The sequence below is a fragment of the Siphateles boraxobius genome, unplaced genomic scaffold (assembly GCF_051911475.1).
Source record: "Siphateles boraxobius isolate OS27281-9 unplaced genomic scaffold, OSU_SipBor_1 19, whole genome shotgun sequence".
NCBI classification, from domain to species: domain Eukaryota; kingdom Metazoa; phylum Chordata; class Actinopteri; order Cypriniformes; family Leuciscidae; genus Siphateles; species Siphateles boraxobius.
The window spans coordinates 804,217-818,468 of record NW_027508799.1 but is presented as its reverse complement, the minus strand read 5'-3'; the positions used below and the strand labels follow the sequence as shown (position 1 = coordinate 818,468).

General features: G+C 43.7%; 1 non-coding gene across 1 annotated transcript; it reads right to left on the bottom strand.

The window, feature by feature from the left end:
* Positions 1 to 6,230: 6,230 nt before the first annotated feature.
* trnaq-cug (transfer RNA glutamine (anticodon CUG)) lies at positions 6,231 to 6,302 on the bottom strand. Its single transcript has one exon. It is a non-coding gene; the product is annotated as a tRNA-Gln (tRNA).
* Between the last annotated feature and the right edge of the window lie 7,950 nt (positions 6,303 to 14,252).

The following is a 14,252-nucleotide window of genomic DNA, read 5'->3' as shown; positions in this document are numbered from 1 at the left end:
CATCTTGAGAACAGATTTGAAGTATTAATGAATGTGGAATCCCCAAATTTGATGAATGTGATCGCACACAGACAGAATCAGCCAGTAGCTAACACTGATGCTAACTGGGGCTCAAGGTCGAGCAGACAGCGGCACTCAGCTCACAGTGCAGCCGAGCCCAGGACTCTGATAGTGGGCGACTCCGTAATCAGAAACATTAATAGCAGGGATACAACAACGTGCTGCCTTCCACAAGCAACAACTTCTGATGTAAACAGGGAACTTCAGAACATTCTGATGAAACATAAGACTGCAAATCGACTCATCATTCATGTGGGGAAGAATGATATTCATAAAGAGCAGTCGGAACTTCTTAAAAAGGATTTCAATGAACTTTTTGAAACACTTAAAAGACTGAAAGTTCAAACATTCATCAGTGGACCACTCCCAGCAAGAGGAACAAACAGGTTTTCACGGTTGCTTGGGCTTAATACATGGCTGCAAAAAACCTGCAATATAAAAGGAGTGAACTTTATTGATAACTTCAATCTTTTCTGGAGTCAGAGGCAACTGTTTCAACAGGATGGCCACCACCCAAACAAACTTGGTTCAAGAGTGCTAAAGGACAATATCTACTTCTCCCTCCGTCATCCTTCTGCAATGTGTGCCAATCCACTCAACCTGAATGGCACACACACACCTGGATACAGTATGAATGACCACAGGATTTCACTTCAGCACCTGAATGGACATGCGGTTGACACATCACACAAGGACAGTGATAACACCACTCAGCCACAACAACCTCTGCTCACGAACACAATCTCAGCTGAGCCCTGCCCACAGAGCTCACCACGGACAGACTGTGACATACCAGCACTGCTCCAAGATACAGCACCCATAGACGACTTTCTGGAAAACAGCCAGGGAAACCAGGACAGCATATTACAGCCTCCAATAACACCAGAGCAAAAATCCCTCTCACCGGAAACATTATCACTCTCTCCAGCATCTCCACTTCTGTGCTTCTCAGAGAAAATGGAACAACTGGTGCATGCTGGAACTAGACTATCCCACTCTTTTGCTGCGAGCCCCCAGATACCAACCAAAAAACGCCAGGCCCCACAACCACCAAAGCCTGCGGGCCCAGCTCGCCCTCCCCCTCCTCCTGTGAGAGCTCTTCGGCCTCTGCCACAGCGCCAGGGCCCACACCCTCCTCCAGCGGCTCGAGGTGAACCAAAAACAACTGATACCAGCTCTCAGTGATATGTGTCGGGTCCCCGCAATGATAACAATAACTTTCTCAAATGTTTACAGAACAAGCGGGAACCCAGTGTGCCTGTATCTTTTTCTATTGCTGTCCGATTACATGATAGAAAGTCTAAGGCCTTCAAAAGCCGTACAGCAAACCCATCTAATCTGGTGCCTATTACACGACATACCAAGATTGCTGTGGGGACAAAAAATAAGACTGTTAAGTTAGCACTTTTAAACATCCGCTCACTTAGAAATAAATCACTTTTAGTCAACGACTTAATAACCACATACAACCTGGATTTTATGTTGCTAAATGAAACTTGGCTAGAAGAAAGTTGCAGTGCAACAGTCCTCAATGAAACAGCCCCTCCTAACTTTACTTGTATGAGTGTCTGCAGAGCTGTCAGAAGAGGCGGAGGTTTAGCTGCTCTTTATAAAGATGTCTATCAATGTAAGCAAATATCATTTGGGAATTACCCGTCTTTCGAGTATCTGGGTATTGTGTTAAAAGGTGCTCCACGCATTTTACTTATCATTGTTTACAGGCCTCCAAAATACTCTCCAGCTTTTGCTGAGAACTTAACAGAACTTTTATCAACAATTTCCTCAGAGTTTGACTGCTTTGCCATTACTGGAGATTTTAACATTCACATAGATAATGAGGAAAACAATATGGCAAAAGAAATCAAAACTGTTTTAAAAACTTTTGATCTGACTCAGCATGTACATGGACCCACACATAATCGTGGACACACTCTAGATTTACTTATCAGTAAGGGTCTAAACATTTCATCAATTGTTATTAAGGATGTAGCACTGTCTGATCATTTTTGTATTTTCTTTGATATATTGATCTCTCCTGCCATTGAAGCTAGATCTGTGTCTGTCAAGAAGAGATGCTTAAATGAGAACACTAGTGTACTATTTATGAAGGCTATATCTTTAATACCAAGCATATCTGCTGACTCTGTTGATTTTCTCCTTGATTCTTTTAACTCAAAAGTTAAGAGTGTAATTGATGATATTGCTCCTGTGAAAGTCAGGAAGAAGAGTGGCAGACAAAAAGCACCTTGGAGAAACTCAACAGCAGTGCAAAATATGAAAAGACAATGCAGAAAAGCAGAGCGCATGTGGCGGAAGACAAAACTTGTAGTCCATTATAACATCTACAAAGACAGCATCCATGCTTTCAATAAGGAACTAAGGAAAGCTAGACAGACTTTTTTCTCGAATATTATAAACAGCAATATAAACAACACGCACACTCTTTTTGCGGAAGTGGAAGTGGTAAATGCCTCACTTCTCTCTGGGAGTTTTCCGACCTCCCTGAAAACTGCTGTCGTCAAGCCCCTCCTGAAAAAGAGCAATCTGGATAAGACCATATTAAACAACTATAGACCGATATCAAATCTTCCTTTCATAGGCAAGATCATTGAAAAAGTTGTCTTCAATCAGCTGAACAAATTTCAAAAGCTCGAATGGATACTTTGACCATTTTCAATCTGGTTTCCGACCGCACCACAGTACAGAGGCCGCGCTCATAAAGATAATAAATGATATTCGCTTAAATACTGATACAGGCAAATTATCAGTGCTGGTACTACTCGACCTCAGTGCTGCATTTGACACTGTCGATCACAAAATACTTCTTGACAGGCTGGAAAACTGGGTCGGGCTTTCTGGGATAGTCCTAAAATGGTTCAGGTCATACTTAGGAGGCAGAGGTTATTATGTGAGTATAGGAGACCATAAGTCTGAGTGGACATCCATGACATGCGGAGTCCCTCAAGGCTCAATTCTTGCGCCACTCCTATTCAACCTGTACATGCTCCCAATGAGCCAAATAATGAGAAAGAACCAAATCGCTTACCATAGCTATGCAGACGACACACAGCTCTACTTATCCCTATCGCCTAACGATTACAGCCCCATTGACTCCCTTTGCCAATGCATTGATGAAGTAAACAATTGGATGTGCCAAAACTTTCTTCAGTTAAACAAAGACAAAACTGAAGTCATTGCGTTTGGAAACAAAGATGAAGTTCTCAAGGTGAACGCATACCTTCAGTCTAGGGGTCAAAAAACTAAAAATCAAGTCAGGAATCTGGGTGTGTCTCTAGAGTCAGACCTTAGTTTCAGTAGTCATGTCAAAGCAATAACTAAATCAGCATATTATCACCTGAAAAATATTGCAAGAATTAGATGCTTTGTTTCCAGTCAAGACTTAGAAAAACTCAGTGGTGGTAAGTAACGAAGTAGAAATACTTCGTTACTTTACTTAAGTATTTTTTTCGGGGATCTGTACTTTACTTGAGTATGTTTTATTTGCATCTACTTTTACTCTTACTCCACTACAATATTAAAGACAAAGTTTACTTTTTACTCCGTTACATTTCCCAATGCTCGCTCCAAGTATTTAATACACTGGCTTTCCAAACCAATGAAAAACTTGGTTTTATTTTGAAAAAAAAAAAACGCACGAGCTCTTTGCAAGCATACACTCTCATTAACAGTCAGTTCGCCATTGTGGAAGATGACCGCAGAAACAGGTGAAGGTGCAGCTCTGCCCAGCAATGATCCTGAGATCCCTTGTATCTTGCACATCTTCTGTTTGATGCAGCTAATGTTATGGAACATGTCTATTGCAGAGCTGCCAACTCTCACTCATTCAGTGTGAGACTCACGCAATTGACACTTTCCACACGCTCTCACGACACACATCCATTTTCTCACGCAGAGAAAAATCGCGAAGCAAAGAGGACATTGACACCGACAGACAGGACAGAGTGGGTTACTTTTGATATGAAATAAATTCTCAGCTCTCAGATTCTGTCAATTTTATTACGAAATTCAAACAATAAATACCATTTTGGAGCTTTTAAATGTGACGTGACAGATAGCTAGCGCCTGCTATGGGGTGCCGTTAATCTCTTTACTACTAGTTAATTGTAAATAAAAGCAAATGAACAATAATAGGTAGCCTGTGTTGAAAGATACAGTACAACTTACCGAAATGTATATACCTTATACATAATATCAATAAATCAGTGTTTTTCAACCGCAGGAAGAGGTCAGTAAAACAGCTGGAGAACAATATATTACATAACGTTACATTTACCTCAGAAAAAAAAAAAAAAAACATTTAATGACCATAGCACGTTAGTTTGCTAGAAAAATTTGTATTTTATAATATATTTAATATTAGTATAAATTAGTATTTTGCTAAATATGTGCACTATATATTTATTATATTTTTTACTTATATCATTAAAATATTATAAAGTTGTTATTATAATAAAAATCACATGTATTTTTAACATGTAATAATACCAGCTGACAGGGCTCTCTGTAGCCTATGTTTACAGAATTAGGTGAGATTTTCTTAATTTAAAAATTAACATGCATCTACTGTACCAAATATTTATGAAAATGAATCTATATTGAATCAAGATCGGAATCAAACCACAATAATTGAATTGAAATTGTAAAATTTGTATCAAATAATGGCCTACCAGTCATTGCACCATAATATGCTGTCACTAAACTTAATGAAATTGTTTAGAATTGATGCAAGGTGCTTCATTGTCTCTTATGATTGCAAATCTAACAAATTCTTAATTGCAGTATCTAATAATTTGTTCAATTAAAACATTGCATATCACTCCCAAAACAATTGATCTGTTTAATTATTTATATTTATAGTTTGAATATTTACTTTTTACTTTCGGTACTTAAGTACGTTTTAAATCGGATACTTTTGTACTTTTACTCAAGTGATGTTTGAATGGAGGACTTTCTACTTTTACTGGAGTAATTTTTTATTTAGGTATATATACTTTTACTCGAGTATAATTTTTGAGTACTTTTACCACCCCTGGAAAAACTTGTGCATGTTTTCATCACCAGTAGGGTGGATTATTGTAATGGACTTCTCACTGGCCTTCCCAAAAAGACCATAAGACAGTTGCAGCTCATACAGAACGCTGCTGCTAGGATTCTGAGCAGAACCAGAAAATATGAACACATCACACCAGTCCTCAGGTCTTTACACTGGCTGCCAGTTACATTTAGGATTGATTTTAAAGTATTATTACTGGTATATAAATCATTCAATGGCCTAGGACCTCAATACATTGCAGATATGCTCAGTGAATATAAACCCAACAGATCACTCAGATCATTAGGATCACATCGGCTAGAAATACCAAGGGTTCACTCTAAGCATGGCGAGTCTGCTTTTAGCTACTATGCCAGCCGCAGCTGGAACCAGCTTCCAGAAGAGATCAGATGTGCTCCTACAGTAGTCACATTCAAATCCAGACTCAAAACACATCTGTTTAACTGTGCATTTACTGAATGAGCACTGTGCCACTGTTCGTCCGACTGTTTGCACTGTATTTTATTTTATGTTTTAATTATTCTGATTTCATTTGATTATTTCTGTATTTTATCTTTTATTCCAAACTGTTTTAATTATTCTGATTTCTTTTGATTATTTTAATTTCTTCTATGTAAAGCACTTTTAATTACCATTGTGTATGAAATGTGCTATATAAATAAACTTGCCTTGCCTTGCCTAATAATAGCGGTCGCCGATTGGTCAAAAGTAAGCCACAGGAGCAGAGCCAGGAGAGAAACGCGATTGGTCAAAAGTAAGCCACAGGAGAGAAAGGCGATTGGTCAAAAGTAAGCCACAGGAGAGAAACACGATTGGTCAAAAGTAAGCCACAGGAGAGAACGCGATTGGTCAAAAGTAAGCCACAGCAGAGAAACACGATTGGCTCACGTGGGCTTACTTTGGGCTTACTTTGGCTCAATCGGTAGGAAGCAGTAGGCGCAAGCGAGAGGTAGTGGGATCGATGCCTGCATTCTCCAGTGCTGTCCATCCTTTTTACGCCCCCCTTCAAGGGGCACTACCTAGATGAGCTCTTGCGGCTCAGTGCTGCCGAAAAAGTTTTTTCAAACGAGGTACTGCACACATTCCTGGTAAAAGCAGGTCCCACCGAGATTTGAACTCGGATCGCTGGATTCAGAGCCCAGAGTGCTAACCATTACACCATGGAACCTTGGCGTGTGTCAACTTTTCCCATGAGCAGCAGGATTTAGGTCATTGAGTCCAGAAGCACGATAGCAAGGATTTAAGTCATTGAGTCCAGAAGCACGATAGCAAGGAGCAAATGAAGCCTTTGCTTTTTAAGCCCATGTTTCCCCAATTCCGACTCGGTTTGAGAGTGCCAATATCACCGCCACGTCAGCAGTTGCGCATCACCTCTGTTTTTTCCCTCCCTTCCGCAAAGAACCTAAAAAGGTTCCACCGAGATTTGAACTCGGATCGCTGGATTCAAAGCGCAATTTTTTGATTAAATCTACAATTAAAAGGTAGCCAGTGCAAAGTTGCCAGCAGAGAGGAAATGCGTCCTGTTTTTTTGTGGTCATTGGAAATCACGCTGCAGCACCTGCACACGTGCTAGGGATCGCGCCTCGTCTTTGTCTTTGAGAGCGATGGACACCTTCTCTCCATCATCCAGGGGAATTAGCTCAAATGGTAGAGCGCTTGCTGCGCAAAAGAAGGGGCCCAATCTTTGCGCCCCCGCACACAAGCCAAAAAGACTCGAAAAACGAGAATTTGCCCACAAATTTCCCCTGCAACATTATTAGGGCTATATTCCTGTGCGTTATAGTCACATTTGAAACAAGTCACCCTCCGCGGGCTGGATTCGAACCCGTGTTCTGCGTGTGATCAACTGCGCCTGCGTCTTCATTTATCTATGACATCATTATATTGATTTATATTTTTTTGTGTGTATTATTATTATTTTTAAATATTGCACATTACATGTTGTTGATTATTTATTAAAATGAATAAAAATGGAGGGATATGATTTGATTGACATGATTTATCAGATTTGTTTTAAGACACTTCAAATGTTTTATTAAATGTTTTTTTTTGTGTATATTATTTTTAAAAAATTGCATATTACATGTTGTTTATGATTGAATAAAATGAATAAAAATGTTTCTTCAAATATGTGTGTTTTTTGTGAGGGATATGATTTGATTGATATGATTTATTAGATTACTTTAAGACACTTTAAATGTTTTATTAAAATGAATACACACAAATATTTCAATGACACTCAAAATGTTTTATTAAAATGAATACACAAATATTTAAATGACACTTTAAATGTAAAAAAACAAATATTAAAATGAATACACACAAATAATGAAATGAGTACACAGACACAAACACACATATATACATATATATATATATATATATATATATATATATATATATATATATATATATATATATATTTATATATATATATATATATATATATATATATATATATATAGGACAATATGAAAGACTGGGTGGAACCATGTACAGTAATATATACAAAATATATACAGGAAAAAAGCAAATTGTTTATTGAGGAGGTGGAGTTTGGCTTGTATTTTGCTGGCGCTGTTCTGCCAACCAGTCATCTAAAGATTTTCCATTTGAGGCACGCAAGCAAAATGTGGCATTACCATATCGGCTATGGCCAAACTCTTTGGTTTTGGGCTGCCCACATTTGCTGCACATGTTAAAGGTTACCCCTCGCACATACTTCCTCTTATGGACTCCGCTTTCCGTCTCCTGGGCCCGCCGGCGCCTGTTCCCCTGGGTGTAACGGGAAACAGGAGCAGCAGACACAGGAGCAGGTGGAGCTGGGCCTGCACCGGATGTTGAAGCACCAGAAGGTGGAATCACCATTGACACGGTCATGTCTGGGTTAAGGACTAGTGACAATGACCCAGGTGCTGAAATGGGCTGCACAACTCCTGATGCTGTGGGGGCATTTGCAATGGGGCACACCATGGTGGTGGCAGCAGCAGGCCGTCGACCTGGTCGCAGAAGAGGAGCCTGTCCTTCTCGATTTGGCGGAAGGGTAAATGTATGTTTTGGGCGTGAGGTCGATGCCGCTTCATCCAATTTTTCCCTCGGTGGAGGAAGCTGCGTATCAGCCACAGCAATTGGGTCAGGTGGAGTCAGTCCCTGAGCGAGGACACTCATTTCCTGTTTTTTCTGCTGCCGTTGAAACCTGAAAATAAATTACATGTATTATATATATGTTTAAAAACGTATTCAGTTAATTTGAAGAAAATAATGTGCCTTGCTTACCACTGAATGAGTGTCTTCTGGTTTAGCTCAAACAGCTGGATCATTGTTTCATCCATCAGCCTGTGATTGTTAAGCACCAGCTCTCGGATGTGGTGGTAATCCGAGAGGATTTTAGACCACCTGGGGCGGCAAACTCCAGCCTTCTTGGTCGGCGACTTGTGTAAAGCACACAGCTTTGTACAAATGGCCTCAACCAAGCGGCTGGTGCTGGGCCACTGTGCTGGTCCCCCGGGATGTCCAATCAGACACCGTTTTACACTCTCCACACCCGGTGTGACTCCGGACCGCTTTGGTGCCTTAAAGCGTCCATGTGTCAGCTGAGGCTGATGTCGAGGCTGATAGTTGACCCGCTGTTTGTCTATGTCATGGAGAGCTGTCCACAGCTGAATGGCCTCTGTCACCTGCAGGTCAGTGAGGTAAGGAGCCTGACGAAGACCAACCAGGTAACCTGCCATATCCTGGACCTTGTCCCACCCAGCAATGCCATCGGGCCCAATGACTGCTCCCTAGTAAATTCAGATTAATGTTAATATATGTGGAATAAAACGAGATTGAAATTAAATAAAGCCCTTAAAGTGTTTTACCTGAGCCCCGTCGGAGAAACTGCTTCCAGTGTCAGATGGCTGTGACAACACTGAAGGGGCAGGGGCAAGTTGGTGTCCTTCTCTAGTTGATGTGGATGGCTCAGCCAGTGACACGTCAGCCATTGATACATCAGCCAGTGATGCTGGGGACTGAGGCTGAGGCAAAGATGAGGGGCTGTTTGCGAGATCATGGCAGGGGTCATTCTCGTACAGCACTGGAACTGTGATGTCCTCCGTGATCTCTTCCTCAAACCCCTCATCTTGCAGGTCTTGGTCATCAATTTCCTCCACCAGCCTGTCTTCATCCTCTGGGTTCTGGAGCACTGGAGTCAGTGTTTTGCCAGTCTGGCTGTAAAGGTACTCTATTCCTAGCAATTCACCTACGAGAATAAAAGGGGAAAAAATATGTCTTAATATTTTGTCTAGTACATTTAAGGCTAAATTGATACTTAGTAGAGTATTACAAAATAACAAATTAATGAATGTCTTGCCTGTAAATGCTCCAGGAGGGCGATAGCGCTCATCCCAGGGCTTCCCAAAGACTGTCTTGCTAAGCTGGTCCACAACCTCTCTCATGGCACTGCCATATGACCGGATGGAGGACGCTCCTTTTATGGCATCTTCCATCCGGTCATCATTCCAACGCATCAAGCCCTCAAGGAGATAGGCTTGAAAATGCGCATCACTGGCACTGGTTCCTAAAAGTAAAAAAAAAAAAAAAAAAGGGTTTTATATGTCACATATGTACAATATATTTACTACACATGAGGTGCTATGAAGTAGCTGGTTACATGTAATAGAGTTATGTAATTACATAAAAAAAATTATTGTCATTATGACCAGAGTTATTAGTGATTTGTGAGGCAAGACAGCTTTGTCAATGCTTTTATGACATCAGAAAAGAACTGTAAAAGTGTGACATTTATTAATGTGACATTAATTTAACGTAATGGAAGCAGTTACAGTGCTTATATTTTTTTACAGAAAAATTACTAATCCATATGTATGTAATACCTGGAATAAAACGGTTCAGGTGGAGGTGGAATGACTCCAAGGAGGTAGAGCCTCGAGCACACCTGTAGCAGCACAGCTCCACACCGCCTTTCTTCAGTGTCCCCTTCTTTATGTAGAGCGGAAAGTGCTCTGGGTCTTGGATACACTGTACATGCTTCCGCTGTTCTTTCCATATCTGCTGGATCCGTTCATGGTTCAGAAGTGGAACTCCCAGAGTATCCTTCCCGTCCACACTGTCAAACTGATCAATCAGTGACCCAATCAATATGGTGGTCTCCTCCTCCCCCCTGGTCCTCCTCCGGCAGTGCAGTGCCAACTCCCTCCGGTTAATGCGAGCACTGACCGCCTTTTCTGAGATGTAGCCAGTCTTCTTTGCTGCCAGCTCACCCTCCTTTGCACGGCGAAGAGCAGCCACATCCTCTGAATCCCACTGGAATATGGACATGGATAGACGTGCCATGAAGATCCCATAGAGCGGATGAGCCTCTGTCGTGACACCTGCAGCAAATCGCCGCATGAAATGCCAGATGTCCAGGCGCACTTCAAGCTCATCCCACTCCGAAAACATGGCCTTCACCTGAGACTGGCCGTGCTGATCTCTGTCCACGTACATCACCTTTGGGGATGCCTCTCCTGCCTCTCGGTAGCGTTTCATTAGGCCAGCTGCCATGGGGTCCAGTGCATGTCCCTCGGCGGCTGTTAGGACAGAGACAAGGACTTGGCCGTGTTCGTTACCAACATTTGTGCACCAGGCAGCTGTTCCTGAAGCAGCACCGGCAAGTTTTTTTGTGACCTATTGAAGAAAAAAAAGATTTTTAAAAACAAAACAAAATAAAAACTCATAACTGTGCATTATGTACACACACACACATATCCATATCTGGACAATTTCTGGATATAAACAGGGCTGTGATACCTTTTTTGTGGAGTCCATCTTGAGAACACAGCCAAATACAGATGTTATTTTGGCCTTGACCTCGTCCAGTCGCCCCAGAACATCCCTGGCGTACACAGCTAACAGCCACTTATTATTATTATTATTATTGTGTAGTAAAGGTTCAGTGTTGGTGTGATGGAAGAAGACAGGGGTCGGCGTGACTGGGACTCGTACACTTTTATTTAGTTAAGAAGAAATGCGCTGTGCGCGCTCTAACATAAATCACGTTCACGTTCAAAATATCACTCTTTCCACTATATCCAATATCACTCTTTCCAATATCAAACATCACTCTTCAGCGTCCAGCTCACGTCTCGTGCACGAGTACCCAGTCCTTCTCTCTCACGCTCTCTTGCAGCAGCCAGCTTTTATGCGATCTCCCCACGCCAATTACTGCAATCAGAGACAGGTGTTCGTCATTTTGCACTTGACCTACTTACTCACCGCTCGGCTCCGTCGTTGCTCTCGCGCTACAGACTTCGCTGAACCACGCCCCCCTCGCCACATACCCCCACCGCCCGACTCAGGCCGGGGAGCCGTCCGGCCTGCAGCCTCCCCCCTCTCCCCCCTCCTCCTGGAGAGGAAGTCAGCCACAACCATCTGTGCACCCGGCCTGTGGATCACCTTGAACTTAAAAGGCTGTAAGGCCAGATACCAACGGGTGATCCGCGCGTTGGTATCCTTCATGCGGTGGAGCCACTGCAGGGGAGCGTGGTCCGAACAGAGGGTGAACTCTCGACCCAGGAGGTAGTAGCGGAGGGTGAGAACGGCCCACTTGATGGCTAAAGCTTCCTTTTCAATGGTGCTGTACATAGTCTCTCTCTTCGAGAGCTTCCGACTAATGTACAGCACCGGCCATTCTTCGCCCTCTATCTCCTGGGACAAGACTGCGCCCAGCCCCCTGTCCGACGCGTCAGTCTGTAGGGAAAAAGGGAGAGAAAAGTTAGGAGCCTGTAGGAGCGGTCCGCCACATAGAGCAGCCTTTATCTGGGTAAAGGCCTGCTGACACCGCTCCGTCCACTGGACAGTATCTGGTGCTTCCTTTTTAGTCAGATCAGTCAGCGGGCCTGCCAGGTCCGAATAATTAGGCACAAACCTCCTGTAATATCCAGCTAGCCCCAGGAACTGTCTAACCTCCTTTTTGGTCTTAGGTCTTGGACAGGTCGCAACTGCTGCGGTTTTATCAATTTGGGGACGCACCTGTCCATGACCCAAGTGGAAGCCCAGATACCTAACTTCCACGCGCCCAATTGCACACTTCTTTGGGTTGGCGGTGAGCCCCGCCCCTCGCAGCGTCCTGAGGACAGCTCGCAAATGCTGCATATGTCGCTGCCAGTCGTTACTATAGATGATAATGTCATCCAAGTAAGCAGCAGCATATGCAGTATGCGGCCGGAGAATTCTGTCCATCAGGCGCTGGAAGGTCGCGGGAGCCCCGAACAAGCCGAAAGGAAGAGTAACAAATTGGTGTAATCCAAACGGCGTCCTGAAAGCAGTTTTTTCTTTAGATATTGGAGATAAGGGGATCTGCCAATACCCTTTTGTCAAATCCAGTGTCGAATAAAAACGAGCGGTACCGAGCCGATCAAGCAATTCGTCAACCCGCGGCATTGGATACGCATCGAATTTCGACACAGCATTCACCTTGCGATAATCCACACAGAACCGGACGGAGCCGTCGGTTTTAGGCACTAAAACTATCGGGCTTGCCCAGTCACTGTTGGATTCTTCTATTACCCCCATGTCCAGCATAGCTTCTAATTCATCCTGAACTACTTTCTTTTTATGTTCAGGTAAACGATACGGCCGGCTGCGTACTATTACGCCCGGTTCGGTCTCAACGTGGTGCTGAATGAGATTTGTCCGACCAGGTAGGGGCGAAAACACATCAGCAAACTCTGCTTGTAAATTACGTATGTCAGTGATCTGGGACGGTGAGAGGTGGTCTCCGCCAAATGCCAGAGCGAGAGATTGGGATTTTGAGCTCGCTTCTGGACCGAGATCCTCCTCCCCACTTACCACCGTCGCCAGCATCACTGACTCCGCCTCATTCCATTTTTTAAGGAGGTTAAGGTGGTAAATTTGATGTGCCCCGTCCCTATCTGATCGGACAACCTCATAGTCGAGGTCCCCGACTCGCCGTGTGACCACAAACGGCCCTTGCCACTTCGCGAGTAATTTAGAGCTGGATGTGGGAAGCAATACAAGGACTTTATCTCCCGGTGCAAATTTGCGTAGTCTAGTCCCCCTGTTGTACAGCCGACTTTGCTTGTCCTGAGCCTGTAACAAATTCTCCATAGAGAGCCGCCCCAAAGTGTGGAGTTTTGTTCTCAGGTCCAAGACATACTGAATTTCGTTTTTGCTATTCGAAGGTCCGTCCTCCCAAGCTTCTCTAAGCACGTCCAGCACCCCGCGGGGCTGACGCCCATAGAGAAGCTCGAAGGGGGAAAACCCCGTGGAGGCTTGGGGGACCTCGCGTACAGCGAACAAGAGGGGTTCTAGCCACTTATCCCAATTTTTGGCGTCTTCCCGTACGAACTTACGAATCATGGATTTTAACGTGCGGTTAAAACGTTCCACCAAGCCGTCTGTTTGTGGGTGATAGACGCTGGTGTGAATCGATTTAATGCCCAATAATTCGTACAGTTCGCGAATAGTGCGTGACATAAACGCCGTGCCTTGATCGGTGAGAATCTCTTTCGGGATTCCTACCCGGGAGATTAATTGAAACAGTGCGCTCGCCACGCTTTTAGCGGAAATATTGCGAAGCGGCACTGCTTCTGGGTATCGCGTTGCATAATCCACCAGGACTAATGCAAAGCGATGCCCCCGTGCAGATCGTTCTAATGGCCCGATGAGGTCCATTCCAATTCTTTCGAAGGGGACCTCCATTAAGGGAAGAGGGCACAAAGGTGCTTTTGGGTTGGCCGGTGGATTCACCAACTGACATTCACGACAAGACGCGCACCACTTGCGCACGTTCTCGTGAATGCCCGGCCAGAAAAATCGGGTCATTAAACGATTTAGTGTAGCTGCCTGCCCTAAATGACCAGCCATCGGATTACAGTGAGCCGCCTGGAAAAGCATTTCCCGACGGCTCTTTGGAACTAATAACTGAGTTGTATCTTGCTTTGACTGGGTGTCTTGGGTCACCTGATACAACTTATCTTTTATGATAGCAAAATAAGGATATGAGGGCGGTCGGTCGGGGTGGAGGGGCTGCCCGTCGATCGTACGGACCTGGTCAAACGCATTTTTAAGCGTCTCATCTCGGGACTGTTCCAGAGGAAAGTCATCACGCTCTGAA